Genomic DNA, 11,239 nt, shown 5'->3' with positions numbered 1-11,239 from the left:
ATAGAGTTTGAGGGATGTTCCACCAATCAACACATTGTAAAATATATTAAAGTGCCAAGTAGTTTATGTCTTTGTGCGCATTTCATTTCAATGTGTATATATTTCATTAAGTTTAATTAGAAACTAGACTATCAAGTCCAAGAACATTCTTAAAGCGCCATGTGTTTCATATCATTATATGTGTTTCATGTAGATTTGTATATATTTTCAACCAGTGCATATGTCTCCAGTGTTCCGTGTTCCATGGACACATGACAGTTCAAACCAGAACTAAGAACTTTAGTTCCAAGTATCGCATACCATGTGTATGTTACAACTCAAGATGCATGTTTTGCAACCCATTGATGTATTTTTAGGCAATCGCCATTATGTGTGTAATTTTTTATTATGATGTCTTATGTCAACCAATCGAGTTGTATGAAGGCAACCCTAATGATGATTGTTATTAGATTCCCCTTGATTTGATATTCAACATGAACTGATGATGACTCCAAGGGAGTCGAAACCGGTCTTCGCCCAATAAATTTAATACATTTTACAATGTGTTGAATGGTGGAACATCCTTCAAACTTATTATATACCATATTTATGCGAATAATCCTCGTACCCTAATTTTAGGAAGGATCATTTTGAAAAAAATTAAATGAACTAAAATTCCTTCCATCGAAGAAGTAAAGTAGGCATAAACAAACATTTAATATCACTCTGAGGAATGGAATGAATGAAGCCCCCATCTAACAGCAAGGATGGGAATTGTGCTGGCTGCCGGTGCCTGTCGCACTCTTCTGGGACAATGATTAACGACTGACACATGAAATGAAATGATATTGGAGTGTTTTGATGGAATGAAATAAGACAGGAAAAACCGGAGTACGAGGTCCACATGGTCTTTATGTAAATATGAACATGTCATTTTGCGGATATAACTCCTTTGTCTGAACATATTTGAGATGACAAAATACATTATCACTGCTATAAAATATATTTGCCATGAAAATTAGCAAGTAAGCCTAGGTATTTCATTAATCTGAACTTGCAATAGGCTCGATTCCCTGCAGATTGGAAGATTTGTTGTCTCTTGCAACACTAGAATCCCCTCCTAAATTACTTACAAATTCGTCACACTCCACGTCTCAAACACTTTTTACACACAATTTCTTTTTACTCGGATATTAACATGACCGGTGGTGGATAATTCTTTTAGTGAAATGTAAACACTTGAAACATACACACTGGCAAACACTGATGTTAGTTTTGTGATACAGTAAAACCTTGTTAATTCGAACTCTGAGGCGCAAAAATCTGACTTCAAATTACCTAATTTCGAATTAACTGCCAACTCGTTCTCAGAAATGCCAACCCTTGCCATGTCACAAAATGTTTAAGACCCGTTACTGCATACAACTAACACTGATTCACAGTTTAAACCAGGGGTTTCCAATTAGTAAGGGCTCGAGGGCCACATTGGAAACCTTAGGTATGATTGCGGGCCGCACTTTAATATTAGGCCAATTTTCGTAAAATTCTAAAATAGAACAGAGGTACCAATATGAAATAATGTTCATAGTTCAATTGAAATGAAGGTTTGATAATTTTAATTGCTTAAAACACTATTGTACATCAGCATAAAGGAGTGAAATTAAAAATTAACACCATTATACCCAGGATAATTGAATTCTGAAGAACAGTACCCAACAATGACAGTACATTTGAATTAATATTTGACGAATGACAAACTGAAAAAAATGCCATAAGAATAACAAATTAATAATGTAGTCAAAACAAAACTTAAATAAGAACAATTTAGTGGTTGATCAGCTGCATCTACCTCCAGCTCTGCTGCTCATCTCAAAAGATGCAGCAAGGAAGAATCTGAAAGTCTACTTCTGCATTGATTTTTAATGAATTTCACTGATGAAAAAACACTTTCACATATGTCCGTGCTCCCAAATATTGAAGTAATTTTTAGTCCAAATTGTCTTAATTTTGGGTATTTTTCGCTGGGTAGTAGTTTAAAAAAATGTGATCCCTTTTCTTGTATTGTCTGTAGGAACGTATCGGCTTGTATATTGCACAGCTCAAGTTGTAGTTGTGGTTCTTGTTCCTCGATTGCAGCACCAAGAGCATTCACGTAAAGTTGTATCCTCCTTTTCAAAATTTCAGTTTCCTTGAATCGTGTGTTGAATTCTTCAATGATCTCTTGAATGTGTGGACTGAAATCTGAAAAATGTATGGTTTCTTGGTCCTTCTCTGGCGCTAATTGTAAACAGCAGGGGAAATGAGTCAATTCATTGTTTTCTAAAGAAAGTTTGAAAATTTTCAATTTATTTCGAAATCCATTAACAGTCCCACCATATCTGACATCTCATGGTTTCTTCCTTGAAGATTCAGTTTGAAGGTGTTAAGGTGATCTGTCATGTCTGTTAGGAAAGCTAACTGCTTTAAAAAATCTGGGCTTTGAATTTTCTCTTCTAGTTCTGAGGTATCTGATGAGACAAACTTATTAAGAAATTCGGGAATTTTGTTGCGAATTGCAAAAAAGCGCCAATTTCCAGCAGAAACTGTTATTTGAATTTTCTATGCAAAAGGGCTCGATTTTCACCTCTTAACATAGTAATAATTGTAACCACAAGCTCAAAAACTTCCGTTTTCTTAATTGATTTCCCACACAATGCTCCCTGGTGAATGAGACAGTGGATCATTGGACGTGTTACGCCATTTTCTTTTAGAAATCCCGTCAGTCCTGTCTACACCTGTCATTGCTGGTGCTCCGCCTGCCACAATGGCTAAACATTTACTGAAGCCTCCAACTCTGTTGTCAGTTCCTTCAACAGCATCAGTGTCCCTCCCTTTTATTGTTCCTTGAAGAGAGCAGATATCAAATAGCTCCTTTTTACTACTGAAGTCTTCGAAGATGGTGCGTCCATTATTAGTAGCTGACTGATCAGTGCTTTCCTTAACCAATTTAATGAGCACTTTTTCTACTTGTTTTCCCATATCAGTGACCCTTCTCTGTACTGTTTGGTTGGAAAGCGGCACTGATTCAAATTTCTCAGCCATTTTAGCATTTCCAAAAGTCTTTGCCATTTCCATAGCGCACTTTCTAACAAGACTGCCTTCAGTGAACGGCTTTTTGCCGTTGCAAGTTCAAGCGACACTGCGTAGGATGCGTACAGAGAAGACTACTGATTTTGTAAGACTTTACCAAACATACCTGTTTGCTGTTTTAATTAGTTTGGAAGTCTGCAACCAGTGTGTGTCGAGCTTCTTCCTTATATGCTGCATACTTTTTCTCGTACATTGTTGAGTAATGTCGTTTAACATTGTACTCCTTCGGCACAGACACTATTTGCATGCAAACCAAACATTGAAGCTTCCCACTGCTGTTAGTAATTAAATAGTCACTCTCCAGCTTTCCTTGTAAATTCTGTTTATATTTTCAATTTTGGGTTTCACTGAGCTTCCGCTCATTTTCTATTCACGTAAAAGACGCAAGCACTTTACACTCACCACTAAACAAAACCTCCAAAATAGACAGTACAGTTACTTGTGAAACTTCACTACACCTCAAGCAAACGCGACTGAGTGTGTGGAGACGGGAGGAATAGCCAGCAAGCCCTGCCAGGCGAGTCTCTTGTTGCGTGAGTGAAGGGGATGGAGGTCCGTGGAAGGGCCCATGTCCGCTCTTGCCGCATCCTGCACTGTGAGATACGCTGCGTTGCTCGTAGAACAGCTCACTTAATTCTTTATCAACTTTGTTCGCTTATTTTTCTGCATTCTTTTCAGATCATCCCCATGCTGTTATGAGTGTCTTTTATACATTTCATTAACATTAGCGATTAGAGTTCAGTTTCAATGCAGTTGGAAGCGGTTTCACATGAATGTGAAGATTCTTTGTATCAAGTAGGCAGTGTATTTCTACGAAAACATGTTTAGACAGTTTGGAAATTAAAAAACAGTTGAATGTTCCACATCGTATACGTCTGCATGACAATTCAAATGTTTTTATGTCATCATTAAGATATGTATGACAATATTCAAATGTAAGTTATTGAAAAAATATTCTCAAATGTTTAAATATTGATTTTATATTAATTGTGCCAAGATATACATGCAAGTGAAAATGAAATCCATACGAAAATATATGCTCTCGCAAGAAAGAGGATTTTTCATTTTTTAAAATAAAATCATCTATTCAGATCACGTGAATACATAAAAACAGGAAATATTCTTAAAGTATGAATTCGTCCTGACTTGGGCTAATTTACTGAATGAGCTATGAAATATTTTTTTGGTACATTTTCTTCAAATTTCTTTAAAGAAATTTTTTTTTTCTAAAGCTCTCGCGGGCCGCCTTTTGGAAACCCCTGGTTTAAACCTTTCAAATGTCATGAAAAAAAAAAAATATTCCTAACATGTATCCAACAAGGTGCATTTACAGTATTCAAATAATGCACTTGGATAACTCAGTGGCAAACATAACCTCACACAACAAAAGAAAAAAAACATGATTCAAAGACAAGGACAATTTATGCTGGCTCCCCTGTGCAAGTGCTTTATTTTTTGGATTACTGTACTGTTTGCATTTTTAGATGCCCTGTAATTGCACGGAAAGTACCTGACGCCCTTAAAACATCGTGGCTTATCAAGCTTTCCTATGACGAGGGGAGGAAGCGTTTCCCTTTCATCTACATTGCAACGCAGTACAGTGACCGCATCTCCTTTAGAAACGTCCGTTTTTGGCTAGGCATAAAAAAACAATGCAGTTTCATTGACAGTATTGTTCAGTGCGTACGAATTGATTATAATTATGAGCCATGCTTTTTCGCGAACTGTTGGCATCACCAGTGTTCGCGGATACTGCTTCTCCGCACACTTCCTGTTATGTTATATTGTGGCGTTCCTTAAAACGCTGAATACAAACGAATTAAGATTTCACTCGAACTTAGCAACTATGAAACACGGTCGACACACTGAAGTGAAAGAGAGTGCAGAAAGCTACCCTAGCATGTTCCGGAAGACGCATTATCGTGAAACGGAGAAATTTTTAATTTAAATTACTCTGTAAGGACTTTTTAAAATGTAAATGCAGTTTTAAATTAAAAGTCTGAATTGTTTTCCGTTTAAATATGACATATGGGGGCAGTTTTCTTCCATCTGTGGTTACACAAAGCGTAACTGTACACCCACCATGGAAAACTTGCCAACCTCGACACAAATAAAACCTGCACCCCAATTTCGTGCCTAATTTATTTTAAATATGCGGGGATTATTTGCATAAATATGGTAAATCGAGCTAGTCATGGTTGAATTACAGGCCAGTGCAAGAGAGATTTTTGAAATGCAAAGACATTCTAGTGTTACAGCTCCAACTCCATGCTTGGTTGTGCTATTTCCTCTCATAACACTTCTCAATTTGGATTTAAGCTGTCCGTAAAATATCTTCATAAAACTATTATGTATGAAACAAACACTGTTGTGCAGACCAAACAAAGTAATATTATCCAAATACTCATCCATTCCATACCTCTCAAACTACTCATTTCCCACAGGACCAGCATTGCCAACCCATCGAAACAAAAATCTGCTATCATGCAGATATTAGTTGAATGAAAATGTGGTAAATAACAATTTACCTGAAATATAATGAATTTAGTTAACTTATGTGTATTTGTATGCCTCTAAATCCTATAAGGAGTAGAATAATCACATTTATTCACTGAATAGTGCAACGTACTTCCACTCATGCAGTACAGGGATCAAAATACAGGGTACTCTTAAAACATGACAACTTTTGGAATATGAAAGGAAAAAGATAAATAACATATAGACTATATAGAGATAGTTCCATCTCAAGAAATAATTCACAGACTCAGTCAAGAATCCAACTCTGTATCCTTTGGTAATGTGCAACCAGAGGCAGTCACTATGCCAAAAGAATGGTTACTTTTAAAAAAAATATTTTAAAAATCACTTACCAAATTTGGAAAATGCTCTCTCTTGGGAGTGTTGTCTTAGTATCTCCAGAGATACATTCAAAAACAGTTAAAATGTTGTTCAGCTAAAAGATGAAAATGAAAGATGAAATGAAATGATATTGGAGAGTGTTGCTGGAATGAAATATGACAGGAAAAACCGGAGTACCCAGAGAAAAACCTGTTCCGCCTCTGCTTTGTCCAGCACAAATCTCACATGGAGTGACCTGGATCTGAACCACGGAACCCAGCGGTGAGAGGCCGGCGCGCTGCCGCCCGAGCCACGGAGGTTCTTGGTACCATTCCGATATATAATATTAATCAACAACCAATTTTACATTCATATTTTGACATGGCATCTGAGCTTACAGAGTACTTTTCACTATTTTTTATACCAAAATGTTGACATAATTCACCAGGAAACAGTAATTCAGGGAAACAAATGGAAACAGGTAACACCTCCACTCAAAGATGTAGAATCAAAGACTGGTCATCTCCAATACTATCTGATATAAGGGCTTTGATTGGTGCAACAACTTATTTGCGGAATGACTCTTATGCCTTTTTTGTGCTAACATGCTGCAGCGATTAAAATTCAATATCATCCTACGGACCTCTGAGATGGAGTACATCCAATATTCAAGGTAAGTAATTAATATTGTGTACATATGCATTTTTATAGCTAGTGTTCCATAATTCTGGAAGAGTTTTAATTAGCCATATTTTCAGTCTGCATACAGACACATAGCACTTATGCCCGTATAGGGTTAAAGAGTATTTTACACAAATTTTTACGAGTGGATGAGGAAGGGTGATCAAGAACAGACTTTAGGAGAGGAAGATAAGCGTCCATCATTGGAGCTGATATACTCACAAGTGCTTCAGAGTTTAAATCTCATACTTTACGCCATCATTAAGAGTTTCAAGAAGACATTAAAAATCCCTGTACTGAGCATGACGAACTGTGGAATGGCGGGAATGCTGATACAAGTGGAGGAGATGCATCAGACACTGACAGCAACGAAAGCAGTAGAGAATCATCTGATCCAGATGAATAGAATATTATTTCTGGAAGTAATTTCACAATATGCACAAAATTTTAACGAAGGTAGTATTTAAACAAGTTTGTTAAAATAAGTTTCAGTTATAAGATGTTTTGACTTTCTTTAGGCCTAGTGTATAATTATCTTTCTGCAGACTAGTTCAGTAGTTCGATAATATTGATTTCAGTATATCAGGTGAACCAGTATATGTGATTCAACAATACCGTGAATGTTTTAAGTCAATAACACTACAATGAGACATTTTCCATAGGTTCTACTTGTGTTAACAGCCATTGCTACTGACTGAAACTGTTTTAATGTAGCGCTACTGCCAGAATGCACAATGTGCATGAATTTGAGACATTCAAAAGTACAAAACTTTGTTAAAGATCCCCTCTCATCGCCATAAGACCTATCTATGTCAGTGCGACATAAAGCCAATTGTATGTACATACAGTAAAACCTTGCTAATTCAAAGTCGTTGGGACTTAAAAATTGAACTTCGAATTACGTGATTTCAAATTAACCGCCAATTCGTAATTCAGAAGTACCAACCCTTGCCGCATTACAAAATATTCTAAGGCCCGTTACTGCATGCAGTTAACCTTGATTCACAGTTTAAACCTTTCAAATGCCATGGGAAAAAAACTATTTCCAAAATGCATCCAAGAAGGTGCATTGAGAGTACTCAAATAATGCAATTGGATAACTCACTGACAAACATAACCTCTCGCAACGAAAGAAAAGCACGATTCAAAGACGAGGAGAAATCTATGCCGGCTCCCATGTGCAAGTGCTTTAGTCAATGGATTACTGTACTGTACTGTATAAATTTTAGATGCCGTGTAGGTAGCCTACTTGCACAGAAAGTACCCAATGCCCTTAAAACATTGTGGTTAATCGAACTTTCCTACGACGAGGGGAGAAAGTCTCTCGCATCCTTCTGCATGATAACACAATACAGTCACTCTATCCTTGTACGATTTCCCGCAATGGCACTTCTCTCGTACTTCAGAAATGTAAACACTTGCCGCGTCACAAAGTATTCTAAGACCCAATAATGCATGCAATCACCTTGATTCACAGTTTAAACCTTTCAAATGCCATGGAAGAAACTATTTCCGAAATGTATCCAACAAGGTGCATTTACAACATTCAAATAATGCACTTGGATAAATCACTGACAAACATAACCTCACACAACGAAAGAAAAAAGATCACACGATTCAAAGACTAGGATAAATTGTGCTCGTTCCCCTGTGTAAATGCATTATTTTTTGGATTATTCTACTTTCTGCATTTTTAGATTCCTTGTACATGCGCAGAAAGTGCCAGACGCCCTTCAAATATTGTGGCTTATCAAATTTCCCTATGGCGAGGGGAGGAATTCTCTCACTCCTGTGTGCATTGCAACACAGTACAACCTTATACGATTTCCCGACTGGCACTTTAATACCATAAGAACGTTTGGGGTCAGCAATATTGTTCGGTGCCTACGAATTGATTAAATGAGCCACGCTTTTTCGTCACCTGTCGGCATTGCCAGTGTTCGCGGATTTTGTTTCTCCGTACAGGCGCACACTGCCTGCTGCATGATATTAAGGCGTTCAGATTCAGATTTCACTCGAACTTAGCAATGATGAAGCACATTGCAGACACACTGAAGTGTGTGAAAGGGCAGAAAGCTACCCCTGCACATTCCGGAAGACGCGTTCTATCAGGACGCGGATAAATTTTGAATTTAAATTACTCTGTAACATACAATTGTTTTAAAATGTAAAGGCAGTTTCGAATTAAAAGTCTGAATTTCGGTAATGGGGCCGACATTGTACTTCGAATTACGAATTATCCGTATTTTGAATTAAACAATTTAAATAACATGCAAAACCATCTCTCATGTTTCCGGGAACGAGAGCTTCTTCAAATTAGGCGGGATTTTGAATTAACCGATTTCAAATTATCGAGGTTCTACTGTATATTATATATACCCCCGCTCTCTCCACCAACACTATGGATTTTTCATGAACAGTACCACTGTGTCAGTAACGGAGTAAGGCACTAGCTACGACAGAGCATCCTCCTCCGTGCCGTGTGCATGCCACTGCAGTGCACTATAGTGATACAGATCGGAGAGCCTATTCTGAACCCCTACATTCATTTGTTCCTCACATAATAATAGCATCGTATATATTCACACACAAAAAAATTAAAATGCAATGATTACACAATGAAATACAGCATGGCCACACTTCATCTAGAGTGACCACAAACTTCTCCCGATATCCAGCCAGATGATGTTCGTACAGCTTCTTGCAGTTGGTTTTCCATTCCATGACATAGCTGGATTACAAAGTGAGAATACTGATCCTCGTGTACCATCTTGAAATGCTCATGAATGGCACAGCTTATAGATGGTTGTGGCACATGTATGTTTTGCCATTTAAAGTAATTATATTTTAACAATGTTTATGGTTTTTATAATTGTACCAGGACGTACACCCCAACGCCGCGCATTTAAATCATGCGCAAAAAAAAAAAAAAAAAAAAAAAAAAAAAACTCCTCTACAGGAGAAACAGCGAACTTGAAACTAGACCTATTTTAACCTTTACTCAGAAGATGTCACCACTGCAATTCGATGTAATTTTGTTATTGTGAAGTTTCCAGTACTGTGTGAATTTCAACTTGTTTTTGTTTTCCGTTCATCAAGAAGTTTGGACATTCTCTCATAGATGTCACTGCTAGAAAACTATAATCATGCACCCTGGTGCGAAGTGAAAGAACTTTTTTGCAGAAGTTTTGTATTCATAAGGTTTTTTTTACTAATTGAAGTTCATTTATTTTTTGGTTGGCAATATTTATCTTTTCTTTCCACCAGTTTTGAATCCAGCCAATCCCTAAGTTTTGTAATTAATTTCCATCCAATCCTGTATTTCTTCTTCGATTCTGAGTGTCACTTTTAAATATGACCAATAAAACCCTGTGGGTGTATCTTGATTATTCATAAAAGGTCTCGAACCTTCCCCGAGGGTTTATAAACTGCGGATTTTCATGTGTCTTGGCCATTTGATCACCATCTAACTAAGTGTGTGTGTGTGTCAAGCAGGAGGCGGGAGGTGCCTCTTTCATTAGGCAGCAGTTCTTCAGCAAGGAATGGCCATCTAACATCTTACTTTTTTGCTAGCTCCACAGTTTAACCTGAGGGAAAGGTCCGAAACCTTAACTATGCAACCAACTTCTCTAAAATGTAAGTTCTGCCGGCTAATGTAAAAATTTCATAAAATCTCCAACTGTAATTTGGGGATAGAGAGTGACGTACCCTCTCAAGCTCCCCTTCATATTGGTTTGACGCGACTATGTTTTGTAACTGGTTTTCTTCCTTTCCGTAATGTCTTAAATTATTCTTATACAAGTCACCTCCATAGTTTGGGAATAGCCCCTGTTTCGTTGGCCTAGTGCCCCTTAGGTTTTCAGACTTCATATCTGGGAGTGCAGATACACGCCTCCATTCTACTGTATTTGTGTTTCGGGCCATTTACTTAACCTGTTCTTTTCTACAACGGCCCAATAGGTTGGGTACTAGATACCCCTGTTTCAAATTTTGTAAGTTGTGCCTTGATGGCAAGTAATTGTAATTTTCTGATATTGCCTTGAGTAGGCTTGGGAACTGAGAGCACGTTAGCTCTTTTTATAGTGTTGTAAAAGTGCCTCTGGGAGGCCTGATATTGTAATTGCTGGAGCAAGGGTTCCATGTATTAGGGGATTTCTGCCCTTAAGTAAAGTTGTGATCTTTGTAAAGTTGAGCGTGTAGCTCAGGAATTGTAAAGTGAGCACTTGAAGCCCAAGACCTGTTTATACCACCAATCTTGTCTTTCCTAGACTTGTTTATTGCTACTGGTACCGTTACATTGTTATTTGTTGATTTTTTAAATTTAAAAATATATATATATATATAACCTTTGTTACAGTTTTAAATTAACTTTGATTTTTTTGTTAGACCCATTCACCCCGGCACCTTCTTTCACCTCTGCTGGTCCACGAGTATCCCCGTAACAATTTTTACTGATAAGAAGATTACTTGAATGTTATTCTGATCTAAGGAATTGTACTGCAGAAAGGGGCAAATATATGCTGTATATGAAGTCAAAGACAGTGTACTGACTGGAGGGTTTAACTGTTTAACTTTATTAAAATCCACAGCGCATGAAGTGAACTCAGTCATG

The 11,239-nt window shown here is 37.4% G+C and overlaps 1 protein-coding gene across 1 annotated transcript in view; it reads right to left on the bottom strand.

Moving 5' to 3' along the window:
- The window catches only part of Nulp1 (Nuclear localized protein 1), a 97,298-nt gene that overhangs the window by 63,346 nt on the left and 22,713 nt on the right, over positions 1–11,239 (bottom strand). The window lies entirely within an intron of this gene.

The sequence above is a fragment of the Anabrus simplex genome, chromosome 5 (genome assembly GCF_040414725.1).
Source record: "Anabrus simplex isolate iqAnaSimp1 chromosome 5, ASM4041472v1, whole genome shotgun sequence".
NCBI lineage: Eukaryota > Metazoa > Arthropoda > Insecta > Orthoptera > Tettigoniidae > Anabrus > Anabrus simplex.
This window is presented reverse-complemented; position numbering and strand designations above follow the sequence as displayed.